Source organism: Fukomys damarensis, unplaced genomic scaffold (genome assembly GCF_012274545.1).
Source record: "Fukomys damarensis isolate Sample0158 unplaced genomic scaffold, DMR_v1.0_HiC HiC_scaffold_29, whole genome shotgun sequence".
Classification (NCBI taxonomy): Eukaryota; Metazoa; Chordata; class Mammalia; order Rodentia; family Bathyergidae; genus Fukomys; species Fukomys damarensis.
Window position 1 is genome coordinate 33,964,780 of NW_022900941.1, and position 15,250 is coordinate 33,980,029.

The 15,250-nt window shown below is 34.1% G+C and overlaps 1 pseudogene; it reads right to left on the minus strand.

The window, feature by feature from the left end:
- Nucleotides 1–14,444: 14,444 nt before the first annotated feature.
- LOC104874386 lies at nucleotides 14,445–14,944 on the minus strand (annotated as a pseudogene).
- Between the last annotated feature and the right edge of the window lie 306 nt (nucleotides 14,945–15,250).

The following is a 15,250-nucleotide window of genomic DNA, read 5'->3' on the forward strand; positions in this document are numbered from 1 at the left end:
TGTGCCATAACACATGTTAGTTCCTTTTTCATCTCCTTTCCCCTTCCACCTCTTGGTCCCTTTCCTTTTTACAAAAGATCTATCTATCTCCCTGTTTCCTATTATCCGTCCTTTATTTTGCTCTTTAATTTATTTGTAGTTCACTTTATCAATTATAATCATTGCTTAGGAAAATGTTGTAAGTTAAAGGAATTATGGGAAATTTTTCTCAAAGTCACTGATTTGAGGAAGATGAAAAAGAATCCTTTAAAAATTTCATTCCTCTTTGTGTTGGTTAATCATACTCATCAACTTGACTGGACTAGGAGACTCCTGCAGAGGTGACTGAGTTATGATGGCACTTCCCTCACTGATGAGCCAACTGCGGAAAAGAGCATCGTTGAAATGGCTATGGGGATGTGGGCAGAATTGGAGGAAGTGAGTCGGAGGGGGTGACTTTGGGGACGGTATCTGGTCCCTTGCCTCTTCATCTCTGGCTCTTCCTCTGCTCTCTGCTTCCCAGATGCCCAGTGAGCAGCTTTTCTCTACCATGCCCTCGGCCATGATATTTATGCTTCAGAGTCAGCCAGTTATGGACTGAAACATTTGAAACCATGAACCAAAATACTGTTAACCTCTCTTCCTTTAAGTTACAGGTATCAGCTCTTTTGTTCTAGTAGTAGAAAGCTGACTAATTTAATCATACAGAGATAATTTGTAATTATATGGATGCCCATGAAGACTATAAAATCATAAGAAAAATTTAGACTTTTATAGTAATAAAATAGGCAAGGTACTCTAGCCTTGGAAATAATGAAAAGTGAGCATTATACATATCTCAGAAAAAGGTAATTTTTTGGTATTCTTTTAATTCAGGATCACTGACTCACATAACTGAAGCATTAAAGGCAGAAGCTCTTTGTAAAACTCTGCTGGCATTTTTCTTTACTATAAAAATCAAATACATGATTCTTGTCTGAACTATACATACCTTCCTTGGAGACTTTAGTACCACTTGGGAAATTCTTGTTCAGTTACCTTTTCCTTATTTTTTCTATAAGTGCAGCTACATTTTGGAAAATATTTTGAGATTTTGTTTTCCCCACTTGTCTACTTGGTATTACTTTAGTAAACTCAGAAGTGGTTCAGATAAGAAAAATGAAAAATATTTAGTGAGTTCAAAAATAAGGCTTGAATACTTTTGTCTTTTTTCTTTTCTTTTCTCTTCTTTCTTTTGAAATAACTGGCATAGCTCCATTGTCTACTACTCAAAAACTTAAGAGGTTGTGTGCTCTACCTCTTCCTTTCTTCTGATTCTTGCTTACCTTTGTATTTTCCACTTAATCTATTTAGACAGAAATGTTGGTAACCACAGACATTTATCATAACGATACATTGAAGATCCTGTCATTTAAATGAGAATTTGAAGAGAAAGAAACTGAGTCTGTAATATAGTTTTAATTACTTTTTGTAAGGCTTATTGTACTTCAGAATGCAGTGAAAAATGACAATTATTTCTATTCTGTTACAAGAACAGAGGTATTATGTAAGATGTAAATTGTGGTAGGTGGGGCCTTGAGCAGAACTGAGCTGATAAATCTGTCTGAGGGGAGCTCTGCCCAGCATTATGCTGGGATTATTGCTCAGCCCATCTGTCTTTCACTCTTTTCTCTGTCTCCCTTTGTCTCTTTCTCTGTGTCCGTCTTTCTCTTCTTCCCTCTTACTGCTTCAACTAAAACTTGTTTTTGTTCTGTTTTGTTTTCTTTCTTTCTTATCCTTGACGTTCTGCATCTTATCACTCCTTCATAACTTGAACTGGACCATCACATGCTCTGCTTCACCTCAGAGCTTCTATGTGCACATTACTTTATTTTCCATTTCCACTACTAACACCCAATCCTCATGGTATTTCCAAGTTCCAATACGGATGTATGGATGAACTCTGTTATGATGTTACAATAAGCCAGCTATGGGCCACTGAACAGCTGGAAAGATGGTCCCACTTTCCACTCAATGTCCATCTATTTTCCAACTAGTCATTTCAGAGGAGGTGCACTACAAGATGCAGATCCTGGCTTTCTTTACAGAAGGGGAAGCAGTGGCTAATTTTTTTGCAGCAGAAATTGTGCATAGAGCAATTATATTGGAAGACATGATAGGCAAAAAGATTGGTGTGTGTGGTGCAGTATTACACCAGACTCTAATGATTTTCAAGGAGCTGAACCATCATCATGCAAATTACAAGAGTCAGTAGTCTCATGAGATTCTTGCACAAGATTATAAACATCCCAAGAGTTTTTCTGCTGGAATTTGAAGTCCAAGGAGAACAAAAACTCTTATGCAAACTATAACTGCTAGTGACTAGTGAAGGGATGGTTTTAATGTATCATAAGTTTGTCTAGTTTGGAAGGCTGGATGGGAGTATTGATTAGCTTTACCATGGGAGCAAAGAAAGTGATGTGTTGCAACATTTTCAATGCTTTGTGGTTACCATATGCTGTGTGATTTTCTTTCTCATCAGTAGACATTTGAAGACTGATCTATAATAATTAAATGTAGATTAAAATGTGAGAAGATTTAATATAGACCTCCACTCTTCCAAGGAAACTTCAATTAGTAAAGCTTAAAGTTCTGACTATTAAAAAAAAAACTATGGGCCATCATTGCCCTTATCAATTATCTGCAAATAGTGAATTTACACATACTTCTGAAATAAAGAGAATATTTCTTAGTTCAGTAGAAAGGTTGGCATGTTTATGCATGGGATAAGTAACAGAAGTTTGTTAAATAATACCTGGTTCTATTAAAGTTATGCTATTACAATGTTAAAATTGCAAATAATTCATTCTTTTGCATATAATTGGCTTGGAGTTATACAACATATAGAAATTATGGATAAATTTTCAACCTAACTTCAATCTGAGATGTTATAAATATTCAAAAGATTTTCAAAATTCTTTAGGATAAAGGTAAATGATAAAATCTAACTTTTAGTTTAATAACATCATTTCAAAGTATAGCATGCTTTTTAAATGATTAATTTGCTTAAACTTATTTGATAGTAAGAATTTAATATGAGATCTTCTGAAGTGATTTCTTTTTAAAATAAACTTTTAAAATTCTCTGTAAAACAGAAATTAAAATCATAAGTCAGTCATAAACCTGAAGCCTTCTTTATTCTGTATTATGCAGAAATTACATTTACTCCAATTAAATTAGTAATAAAATGTAAAGTTAGTTTTCTTATTTACCTATGAGCGAAGCCATCATACATTAGTACATAGATTATGCTATCTGAAGTTGTTAAATTTAAACTGGATGATATTGTAATATATTTAATATCTTATAATTTACTTCTTTTACTCTGCATTGGTTTTTTGAGATGTATCTAGCTGATGGCTGACATAGATAACTAATTCATTCATTTTTCACTGTTATATAATATTGTGTTATATATAAATCATTCTATCTGATTTTAGATTGCTTTCAGTTCTTTCCTATTACAAATATATTTGTATATATTTTGCTTTGTACATGTAAGAAGTTTCTTCTGAATTTTAAATAGTATTTTTTGCCTCTTTTATGTATATATTATGCTAATTTATATATACATTCATAATAAGTGTTTCCAGATTGACTTGGATAGTTACTTAAAGGGTAGACCTTTTATTTGGCAGAAGTATTTAATCTTGAAAGTGGTTAAATGCATCTGTCTTTGTTGTTTGTTTGTTTGTTTGTTTTGAGAAAGGGTCTCACTATATAGTTGAGATTGACCTGGAACTCACTGTGTAGCCCAGGCTGGTCTCAAACTCTCAGCAATCCTCCTTCCTCAGCCTCCCGAGTGCTGGGATTACAGGCGTGTGCCACCATGCCCGGCTGCATCTGTCTTTTAAAAATAATTTGTGTGTTTGTGCATCTTGTTTAGGAAATTGTTTTTATACTGAGTTCATTAAAATATCACCCACTTATTTTTCTTTTTCAACTTTTATTCTTTATTAGTCCATGATAGCAGTGGATAATGATTAGATTCCTCATGTGGAGTTGACACACATACAGAACGCATATAAAATTTCCCCATATTTTTGGGGTTGAATATACAAATGAATAAAATATATTCACCCTATGTATATGTTATTGAATATGTAAAGAATTTATAAAATTTTTTCTTCTGCAGGTATTTAAGCTGAGACCAATTTACTAAAAGTGACTTAGAGATGGGACTCAACTGTAAATGTATGAATACCTGTGGTTTTATCTGGTCTCATGATTCTTAACAACATCTGTGAAACTGTAATATTCAGTTATAGTAGAGCATTTAGCTTTACTTTATTATTTCCCCTAAGGAAATTGAACGATTTTTATTTTCCTTACTTAATAAATGTAATAAATACATGATATAGTTGGTTTTCTTTATGTCTTTTTATGTTAGTGGGTGCTTCAACCTGCTCCTATAATGACATTTCTGGGATATTTTCCATTTTTCCCCCTCTTAAAATAGAGTAAGGCCTCATGTTCCATCTTGGAAAACACTACATTTATCTACTTTTTTGGTATCAGAACTATGTGTTTTCAGTGCTCCTGGAAAGTAATTCTCTGGAAGACTTATAGTTTCCCAAGTTTTATCTGGTTTAAATTCTTCATAAGCTTGAAAGTTTGTGTTTGTAATGTTATCTGATACTATGTGTAAAGAAATATAATTTTCTTATAAAAGCAATAACAGGATTAAATATCATGTATTTAGTAAATATCTTTGGCAGAAAATCCTCAGAGACATTTAAGGAAATTCTTCCTTCAAAGATTCTGATGATAAGATTCTCTTTTTTAAATTGAATGCATTGGTACATTCTAGGTACACAGTAAAGTTCCATTCATTATTGGGATCTTGTACCTTTACATGACAGGTCTTGGTTCTCATTTTTTCCCCTTGTCCCCACCCTCCCTTCACCCGCTCCTGCTCTCCCAACCTACCAACACTTTAATTCCATTTTTACATTTTCTCGCATTTTTTTCTCCCTTTCCCTTATGCCTCTTCCCCTACCCTTCCCACCATCCCTACACCTTTAGCCCTTTTATTCCTATTTCACATTGCTAATTATCCCTTTAGGATCTTGAGTACTATTTTAGTTTTTCACACCTGAGACACTGTTTGGTATTTGCATACATGTGACTTATTTATTTCACTTAGGAGCATATCCTCAAAATGTATCCATTTTCCTATGAATGAATCTACTTTCTCATTTTTTTTTTTTTTTTTTTGGTAACAGGGATCGAACTTGGGTTCTTGCACTTGCGAGGCAGGCCACCGAACCGCTGAGCTATATCCCCAGCTACTTTCTCATTCTTTATGGCTGAATAGTATTTCATTTTATAGAAAAATCACATCTTCTTTATCCAGTTTCCAACTGATAGGCAAATGGGCTGTTTCCAAATTTTAGCTACTACAAACTGTGTCGCTATAAATGTAGGTGCGCATATGTCACTGTGATATGATTCTGTTAATTCTTTTGGAAAGATACCGAGCAGAGGGATGGATGGGTCAAATGGGACCTCTAGTCCCAGCTCTTTGAGGTATCTCCATATTGATTTCCATAGTGGTTTTACCAGTCCACACTCCCACCAACAATAGAGAAGTTTCCTTTCTCCCCACAACCTGCAAACATTTGTTATTGTGTCATTTCTTGATAGCAGCCATTCTTTGTGGGGTGAGGTGGATTCTCAGTGTTGTTTTCATCTGCATCTCTCGAATAACCAGAGATGTGGAACATTTTTTCATACATTTACTTGCTGCTTTTACTTCTTTGTCTGAGAAATGTCCGTTCATTTCAGATGCCCATTTTTTAATTGGGTCTTTATATTTGGGGGGCCTGATTGTTTTGAGTTCTTTATATATTCTAGATAATAGTCCTTTGTCTGAGTAGCAGCTGGTAAAATTTTTTTCCCACGTTGTAGATTGTCTCTTATTTCTGTTGATGGTTTCTTTTGCAGTGCAGAAGCTTTTTAATCAGACAATATCCCAGTTGTTGATTCTTCGTGCTAATTCCCATGCTACTGAGGATTTGTTCATAAAATATTTTCCAATGTCTTCAAGAGTTCTGCCTAACTTATCTTCCAGAAATTTTATAGTTTGTTTTAATATTTAGATCTTTAATACACTTGGATTTTAATTTATTGCATGGTGACAGATAAGGGTCTAGTTTTAATATTTGGCAGGTTGAGATCCAGTTTTTCCAACACCATTTATTAAAGAGACTATCTTTCCTCCAATGGGGATGGTCAGCTCATTTGTCAAAGATGAGGTAGCTGAGTACATCTGGAGTTGTTTTTGTGTCTTCCAGTCTCTTCCACTGATCCTCAGATCTGTTTCTTTGCCATTACCATGTTATTTTTATCACAGTGGCTTTGTAGTATAGTTACAAATTGGGAATTGTTATACCTGATGCCGTGTGACTGTTGCCTAGGATTGCTTTTGTTATTCTAGGTCTCTTATGGTTCCGATGAATTTTTGGATTCTTCTTTCTAGTTCTGTGAACTATAGTGTTGGGATTTCAATTGGTATTGCATTGAATCTGTATAGCAGTTTTGGTAGTATGGGCATTTTTACTATGTTGATTCTTCATACCCAGGAGCAGAGATGTCTTTCCATTTTCTTATATCCTCTTTGATCTCTTTTTTCAGAGTGTTGTAGTTTTCAGTGTAGAGGTCTTTTGCTTCTTTTGTTAGATTGATTTCCAGATACTTCATTTTTTGGGGTGCTATTAGGAAAGGAATTGTTTCCCTAATTTCTCTCTCAGTGAATCTGTTATTTGTGTATAAGAAGGCTATTGATTTTTAGGTGTTGACCTTGTATCCAGCTACTCTATTGAATCTGTCAATTAAGCCTAGAAGTCTTTTGGTAGAGTATTTTGAGTCTTTAATGTAGAGTATCAATCATCAGCAAATAATGATAGTTTAACTTCTTCTTTCCTATCTTTATTGCTTTAATTTCTTTTTCTTCTCTAATTGTTATGCCTAATGTTTCCAGAAATATATCAAAGAAGAGTGGTGATAGTGGGCATCATTCTGTTGTTCCTGATTTTAATGTAAAGGTTTTCAGTTTTTGGCCATTTAATATGATGTTGGCTGTTGGTTTTTCATAGATAGCCTTTATTCAGTTGAGATATAGACCATCTATTCCAATTTTTGTAGGATTTTTATCATGAATGGGTGTTGAATTTTGTCAAATGCTTTTTCTGCATCTATTGAGAGGATCATATGGTTTTTGTCCTTGACTTTGTTAATGTAGTGTATTACATTTATTGATTTATGTATGTTGAACCATTCTTTCATCCCTGAAATAAATCTGACTTGGTCAGGATGTATGATCTTCTTGATGATCCTCTGTGTTCTGTTTGCTAATACCTTATTAAGGATTTTTGCATCTATATTCATTAAAGAGATTGCCCTGTAGTCCTCTTTTGTAATTGTTGCTTTCCCTGGTGTGGGAATCAAAGTGATATCTCCCTCCAGGAATGAATTAGGAAGTATTGCTTCCCTTTCAATTTCATTGAAAAGTTTGAAGAGTAATGGCAGTAGTTCTTCTCTAAAAATCTTGTAAAATTCAATAGTGAATCCATCAGGTCATGAGCTTTTCTTTTTTTTGGTAAGTTTTTAATTACATTTTCAATTTCCCTGATTGTAATTGGGGTATTTAACATGTTTTTATCTTTGTTCAACTTTGGTAAATCAGAAGTATCTAGAAATCTGTCCATTTCTTCTGTGTTTTCCATTTTGTTAGATTACAGGTTCTCAAAGTAGGTATTAATGATCCTCTGCATTTCTGTTGGATCTGTTATAACTTTGCCTTTTTCATGTCTGATTGCACAAATCTGAGCCTGTTCTTTCCTTTTTTTGATAAGTTTTGCTAAGGGTTTATCAATTTTATTTATTCTTTCAAAAAACCAACTCTTGGATTCATTTATTTTTTGTATCATTTTCTTAGTTTCATTGCATTGATTTCTGCTCTAATCTTTATAATTTCCTCTCTTGTTTGAGCTTTGGGTTTTTCTTGCTCTTGTTTTTCTAGGAGTCTAAGATTCATCATTAGGTTTTTTATTTGAATTTGTTCTATTTTTCCTAGTGTGGGCATTCAGTGCTATTTTTCCACATAGAACTGCTTTCATTATGTCCCATAGATTCCTGTATGTTATATTGGCATTTTCGTTTATTTGTAAAAACTGTCTGATTTCTTCTTTAATTTCCTCTGTGATCCATTGATTGTTCAGGAGAGTGTTGTTCAATTTCCATGTGTTTGTCAAGTTCCTACAGTTTCTTGAGCTATTAATCTCCAGCTTTATTGCACAATGATCTGATAATATACAGAGAATAACTTCGATTCTTTTGCATTTATTCAAACCTGTTCTGTGAGCTAGTATGTGATCTATCTTGGAGAATGACCCATATGCAGCTGAAAAGAATGTATATTCTGATTTTGTGGGGTGGAACATTTTATAGACATCTAATATGTCCATGCATTCAAGAGCTTGGTTCATTTCTAGTATTTCATTGTTGATTTTTTGTCTAGATGATTTGTGTATTTGTGATAGTGGGGTATTTAGATCCCCCACTACAATTGTATTAGTGCTTATTTGGTTTTTCATCTTACTTAATATTTGTTTTATATAGTTGGGGCATTTATATTTGGTGTATATTTGTTTGTGATTGTCATCTCTTCCTCTTGAATTGTTCCCTTTACAAGAATGTAGTGGCCTTCTCTCTCTTAATCAGTTTTAGTTTGAAATTTACTTTTTCTGTGAATAAGATTGCTACTCCTGCTTATTTCTGGGCTCTTGTGGCATGTAAAGTTGTTTTCCACCCTTTCACTTTCAATCTATGGGCCTCTTTTTGCGTTAGGTGTGCTTCTTGTATACAACATATTGTTGGATTTTTCTTCTTAATCCAATCTGCCAGTCTATTTCTCTTGACTGGTGAATTGAGGCCATTGACATTGATGATTATAACTGATATGCACTGACTCCTTATTGTCATGTTATTATCTTTTTGTTGACCTTTTTTAATTTTTCACCCTCTCCTTTTAGTTTCTTGTCTTGACTATTTGATTTGCTCTGTCTGGCCTCATGGTGTTGTGACCTTCATTGTCTTTTTCTAGGTTATTGTTTAGAATTCATTGTAGTGCTGGTTTGGTATTCATGAAGTTTTTCAGGTGTTCTTTGTCATTGAAGTATCTTATTTCTTACTGTTTTTAAGAGACTTGTCTTTTCACAGTCACTGTCTGCTGTCCTATCTTCTATATATGAGATTCTATCTTTGCAATCTTGTGTTCTTTTGTGTACACTTTCAATAGAGTTTTTAATCTCCTGGTTATCTGTTTGAATCTGTTTTATGGATTCCATTTCTTTCCTATGTTGAGCATTCATTGTTTCCATTTCTATCCTATGCTGGGTATTCAGGGCTTCTATTATGGTCCTGAGCTCATTTTTTTTTTTTTTTTTGTCAGTTTCTGTTCTAGAGTCTCGAAGCATGACTTTCATTTTGCTCACCATCTCTATGGTTATCTAGGAAATTATTTCTGCTTTGAATTTTTCTAGAGCCTGATCGATCTGTTTTGTTACTTCCTTTGCTGTGCGTTCTGATTGTCCTGGATGTTCACTATCAGACTTTTCATCCTCTTTTGACCTACTGTTTTTCATTGGCGGACTGGAAGTCTGTCTTTGCATCTTGGCTAAGTGTTTTCTCATTTTTATTTTTGCTGTTTTGTTGTCCTTGATTCAATCTCTGGGTTATTAAATCTTCTTGATATCATTGAGCTTCAGACCCGACTCTCTATTGACTCATAGACATTGTCTCTTTCACAATATCAGAGAAAACAATGGTTCCAATCTATCCCTATCCCTTATCCCAATCAATACAATCGGCAACACAACAGGATCAATCAATCACCTCCTGTAAATTGACTACTTGTGGTAGTCATCAATTCATCACTCCCCAACCATATGAATTAAATTAAAATCAAGAAGCAGCCCAAAATATGTTTGCGGTGGACAAACTCCTCAACATGGTGTATTTACTATTTAGGATGGGGGCCTAGACCTAATTAGGATGAGAAGAATGAACAAGTAAAAGAACTGGGGAAGCTTTCAAGTGAAGCCAGAGAACACAGAATGACCACACAATCTTTAGGAAACTGTAAAACTCAAAAGGGATAGACAGAGTAGAAGTATAAGGACAAGAATATATCCCCTTAATAGCTATAGGGGCTCACTTTCCCTTGAAACTACCGACCATTGCATAAGACTCACTGATAGAAAAAACAGAACATTAATAAAAAAGAAAAAAATGATAAAAAAGAAATCTGAATTAGGGCAGGAGCAGGAAAAGAAAAGGAGATGAGGTACAATATGGTGGAGCAAGAGACTGAGTTGATGAAAGAGGACAGAAAAAAGAATTTACTGAGAGGAATGATGTAAAGAAAGAAAATGACAAAAAATGACTTTGAAGGGCCTCTTTCGGACTATATCTCTGCTATCGTAATACACATGGTGTGCTGCCATGTGCAGAACCAAATCACCCTATCTCATCTAGTTGAAGGCAGAACCCTGTGACTCAGATTGACCTCAGGCCACAAGGACCAATTTGAGCTCCCCGACCTCCTGCAGGGTTGAACTACAGACAGTTCTATCACAGGTTTCCCCTGCCCTTTCTTTAAATATGTTCAAATTTGGGAGCTCAGAAAATCACCATTTATAACCAGCCATGTCTCTGCGGAGTAGGTTCAAGGACTGGCACAGTCAGGGGATCTGAGGGGGGGGGTTGTGGTACCCTCCTGGGGCTGGGTTAGCAATGGTGGCGCCTGCAAAAAGGGTGCAGCTACCTGGAACCATGGGCTCAGTTCAGGTGGGTGGAGGGAGATGTGATTTCTCAGCTGAGCTGCTTTCCCCAGATCTCACCTTCTTGGTTGGTACTGGGTCAGCTATGGTGGTGCCCACAACCGATAAAGATTCTAATGATAGGAAAATGTTATATTATTCTTGAAGCTTCAAAATAAATATTTTTATAGATAAAAAGTTTAAAAGTATTGCTGTTATACTTTTGAGTAATAATTTAAACAGTTGTGAAAGTGTCTAATAGAACAAATATATGAATTATATGGATACTTATCATAAAACACTCGTAAGAACATTTCAAATTTTCTGAAATATATGTATATATTCATAAAGTGCAACACTCAAAGTGAACAAAAATTCAATTTGAAGTTGGTTTTTCACTGTTTGAAAGAAGTAAATCAAGTATGGTCTATATATAAAAGTGAGTTTTTTTAGCATCTCCACATGATAAAAACCAAATAATTTTCTGAAATGGAATATGTATTTGCATAATTTCCAGGTATTTCTAAGAATGAAATATGTTCCTCACTTGCATTAATATTATTTAGGAGTTGGTGAAAATAAGTATCTTTGATCCAAACTCAGACCTAAATGATCAGGTGAACTGAGATTAAGACATCAGTATCTGATTTATTAAAATGCATCCAAAATGAGTTAATGAACATTAACTGGTGTGGTGTAGCATGGTGAAATTTCAAATCACCCAGAAAGCAGAGAAATATAAACTCCACTGAAATGCAAAAACCCACTAGAAATACAAAATCCATTTTTTAAGTAAAATAGTCTCATTAAATTAAAATTTCACAACTAGTTTACCACTGACATAATAAAAGTATGAAAATATGTAGATAGGAATATTTAAAAGACTATTCCTTTTTTTATTTTGGAAACACTGTAATCCAGGTAGAAGTAAGTTTGAATGAAATTGACTCAATATTCTGTTTTTAGGGGTCCTAAGATTTACTTGAATCAAAACATAATCTGTGTATAGTGATTAGCCCACTGACTGGAATTTACATGCCATGAACAATTTTTAGTGCTCAGAACAGCTGAAAGGATTTAGGAAATGATATTCATATTGTTAACACTTTATTCAGGAGGAAACTCTCAGCTGGACATTGCTTTAAAAATAAAAGCTTAGTAAAGCTTGTGTATCATAAATGCAGATCAGATACTAGTATTTTTGAGTCTAATATGTAAAAGATCTTTCAAACATACTCTTATTTAATTCTTTATATAGCTTTGCATCATATGTGTTAACTGTCCACATTTTACTTCCAAGTAATCCAGATTCAAGGGATTAATTATCTCAGGGTCATTGCTTTATAATTTGCCAGTTTTCCCCCTTCTCTCTTTCCTACATTTTAGGCATTCTATTCTGGAGTTTTCTTACCAAATTCAGATATTATCTAGTTTCACCATGTGGTAAGTAGTCTTACCTCTCTTTGTATCTGCTGGTTTGTCTTCTACTGTTCTTGACAAAGTTATCCCTATTATCATGTTCTTTTACATATCCCCTTTATAGCATTTATCATAATATGTGATTATATATTTTTTATTTTCTACTTTTGCTTTTATTAGACTATAGGCTGTATGTGATACTAAAGCAGTAGACATATAGTACATTTTAAATAAAATCTGTTGTGTGAATAGAAGACACCAAATTTGGTGTTCTTCCCATGGAAGAGTAAAGGTGTGGGGAAAGTATGATGGATATCATGTATAGGCTCTTGGTTATCACCTGTTTCAAGACTTTTCCTTTGAAAAAATTATATACTTTATTTTTAGAGAATTTTTATGCTCAGAATAAAAGAGTTCTCAAATATTTCCCCTCACTTTTTCACACAGCCTCCCACCATCAACTTCTCACATCAGTGCTTCAGAGAGGTACATTTTTCACAAAAGATGAATCAACATTAACTGAAATCTATAGTTAACATTAGCTTCAATGCTGCTTTTGTACTTTTGGCTATTTTGACAAATGTATAATGACATATTAACAATTACAATACCATACAGAATTGTTTCCCTGCCCTGAATATCCCCTTGTGCTCCATCTATTTATCTCTTGCCCTGAAATCCTGTCTCCTACTGATACTTTTGCTGTCTCCATAATTTTGCATTTTACTACAAATTGTGTAATTAGAATCATATGGTACTTAGCACTTACAGAGTGGTGTCTTTCCCTTAACAACATACATTTAAGGATTTTTGCATCTTTTTGTGACTTGCAAGCTTTTTTTTCTTTTTAATGCTGTATAATATTGTACTCTCTGAACATAACACAACTTATCCATTCACCTACTGAAGAAATCTTGATTGCTTCCAAGCTTTTGATAATTATGAATATGACTGCTATAAACACACATGTGCAGGTTTTGTATGGACATACGTTTTCAATTAATTTGGGTAACTATCAAGGAATGTGACTGCCAGATCACCTGGTATGAGTATATTCAGTTTTGTAATAGTCTGTCTTGCAAAGTAGATGTACCACTTTGCATTTCCACCCATAATGAATGAAATTTCATTTATCCTGTACCCATCCAGCATTTGGTTTCTCAGTTTTTGGATTTTAGTCATTCTAATAGTTGTACAGTTCCATCTCATTTTAATCTATAATTCACTAATGAGTTAATACTGAGAATCTTTTCATAGTGAGTCGTCTTTTCAAATCTTTGCCCATATTTAAATCAGGTTGTCTGTTTTTTTTTCTTCTTTTTTTTGACAGCCAAAAATCTTCTAACAGTTTATTAGAAAGAATGTAGACATTTAAAAAAATCTCCACTGTCATTGAAGTTTTTCAGCTACAGTAAAAGCCAAATCAAAACCAGAAATTAAAAATCCAATAGTGTATGAACACCTTTTCATTCATTTGCCATACTGACAGTGCAAATGCAGATCTGGTCTAAATGTACAGACACCCAAGCAACAATGTACATCTTTCTTTGTCCTCCATGCTGAGAGATGTAAAAGCTTGAGGGCCAAATACTGCCAAAGATATAGTCTTCAAAAACCGTCTGAGTTAAGGGCATTCACTAAGTTTAGCTATGATACATCTATCTGGATCACTGGCAAGTGATCACTTATATACAATAATGTGAAGTAAATGTTTTGAATAATAAACTTTAGATAGTGGAACAATCCTGAAGGGTACACCAGAAGAAGGGTAGGTTATCAATTTAAGGTGTCAGCCAATTTGTTTCAGCCACTTTGAGCCCATATTTAAAATCTAAAATTTAGTTACCTTTCCCTATGCTGAGAACTTTTTACCATGTCAGTAACTATGTCATGAAATGAAGTAGACTTAGGTGAAATTTTGTTTTTATCACAACTGCTTCATCAATCACCTATGACCTCAACAGTTTGTGACAGTCTGGGAAAAGTTCATGCATAATGATAATGCCTTAGGTGACTTAAAATTGCCCCATACAATGGCACATTATCAATCCTTAGTGAAGCCTTAAAAAAAAAAGGTTGGAAAAATGGGTTAAAGCTGACAAATACAGTCTGCCTTTAGAGCTAGCAACTCAGGCATACTGTCAATTATGAAATCTTGCAGAGAAGTTATTTTCTTTTCAAAATTCAGGTGATGACATTACTTACTCTAATTCTGGCATTTTTTTCATCGTCACTCTCTTGTGAATCATCCTCTGCTCCATCTACTTCTGGTAAATCTATATCTTCATCTCCATCCATGTTGTTCATCATCTCAGAGAAACAATCAAAATTAGACATGTCTTCATTGGAATCATCCTGCCAGCCTTTCAAACTACTGAAGTCTGCACTAAGCCAATTAAGCTTTGTCCTTTCTTTTGTTAACCTAGGCCAAGACTGGCCAGATTCTCCTCTTTGTAAACAACATAAAATTGATCTGTCTGTTCTTTTAATCTTGGAATCACTTGGATCAATACAGTGAAAAAGATCAATTTTGTTTAAATGTTTAAAATATCACTTCCTCAAAGACAACTGAAAGTAAGCTTGGATTTTTCAAAATTTAAATTAACATCTTTACTGTCTTCAACACAAAATTCAATGAGGACATAGTCTCTTTGATCATATCCCTTTGCAGAAGCAGTCTGCATAGCACTGGTTATTTTGAGGCAGTTCACTATAATTTATACAGAAACTTTATTTTTATACTACTACATTAAAAGTAATGAGTCGCTTTGATGATCCTCTGTATTCTGTTTGCTAGTATCTTATTAAGGATTTTTGCATCTATACTCATTAAGGAGATTGACCTGTAGTTCTATTTTTTAGTTGCATCTTTCCCAGGTTTGGGAATCAAACTGGATCTCAACCTGCCAAAGATTAAAACTAGACCTGTATCTTTCATCATGCACTAAATTAAGATCCAATATTTAGATTAAAGATCTAAATATTAAAAC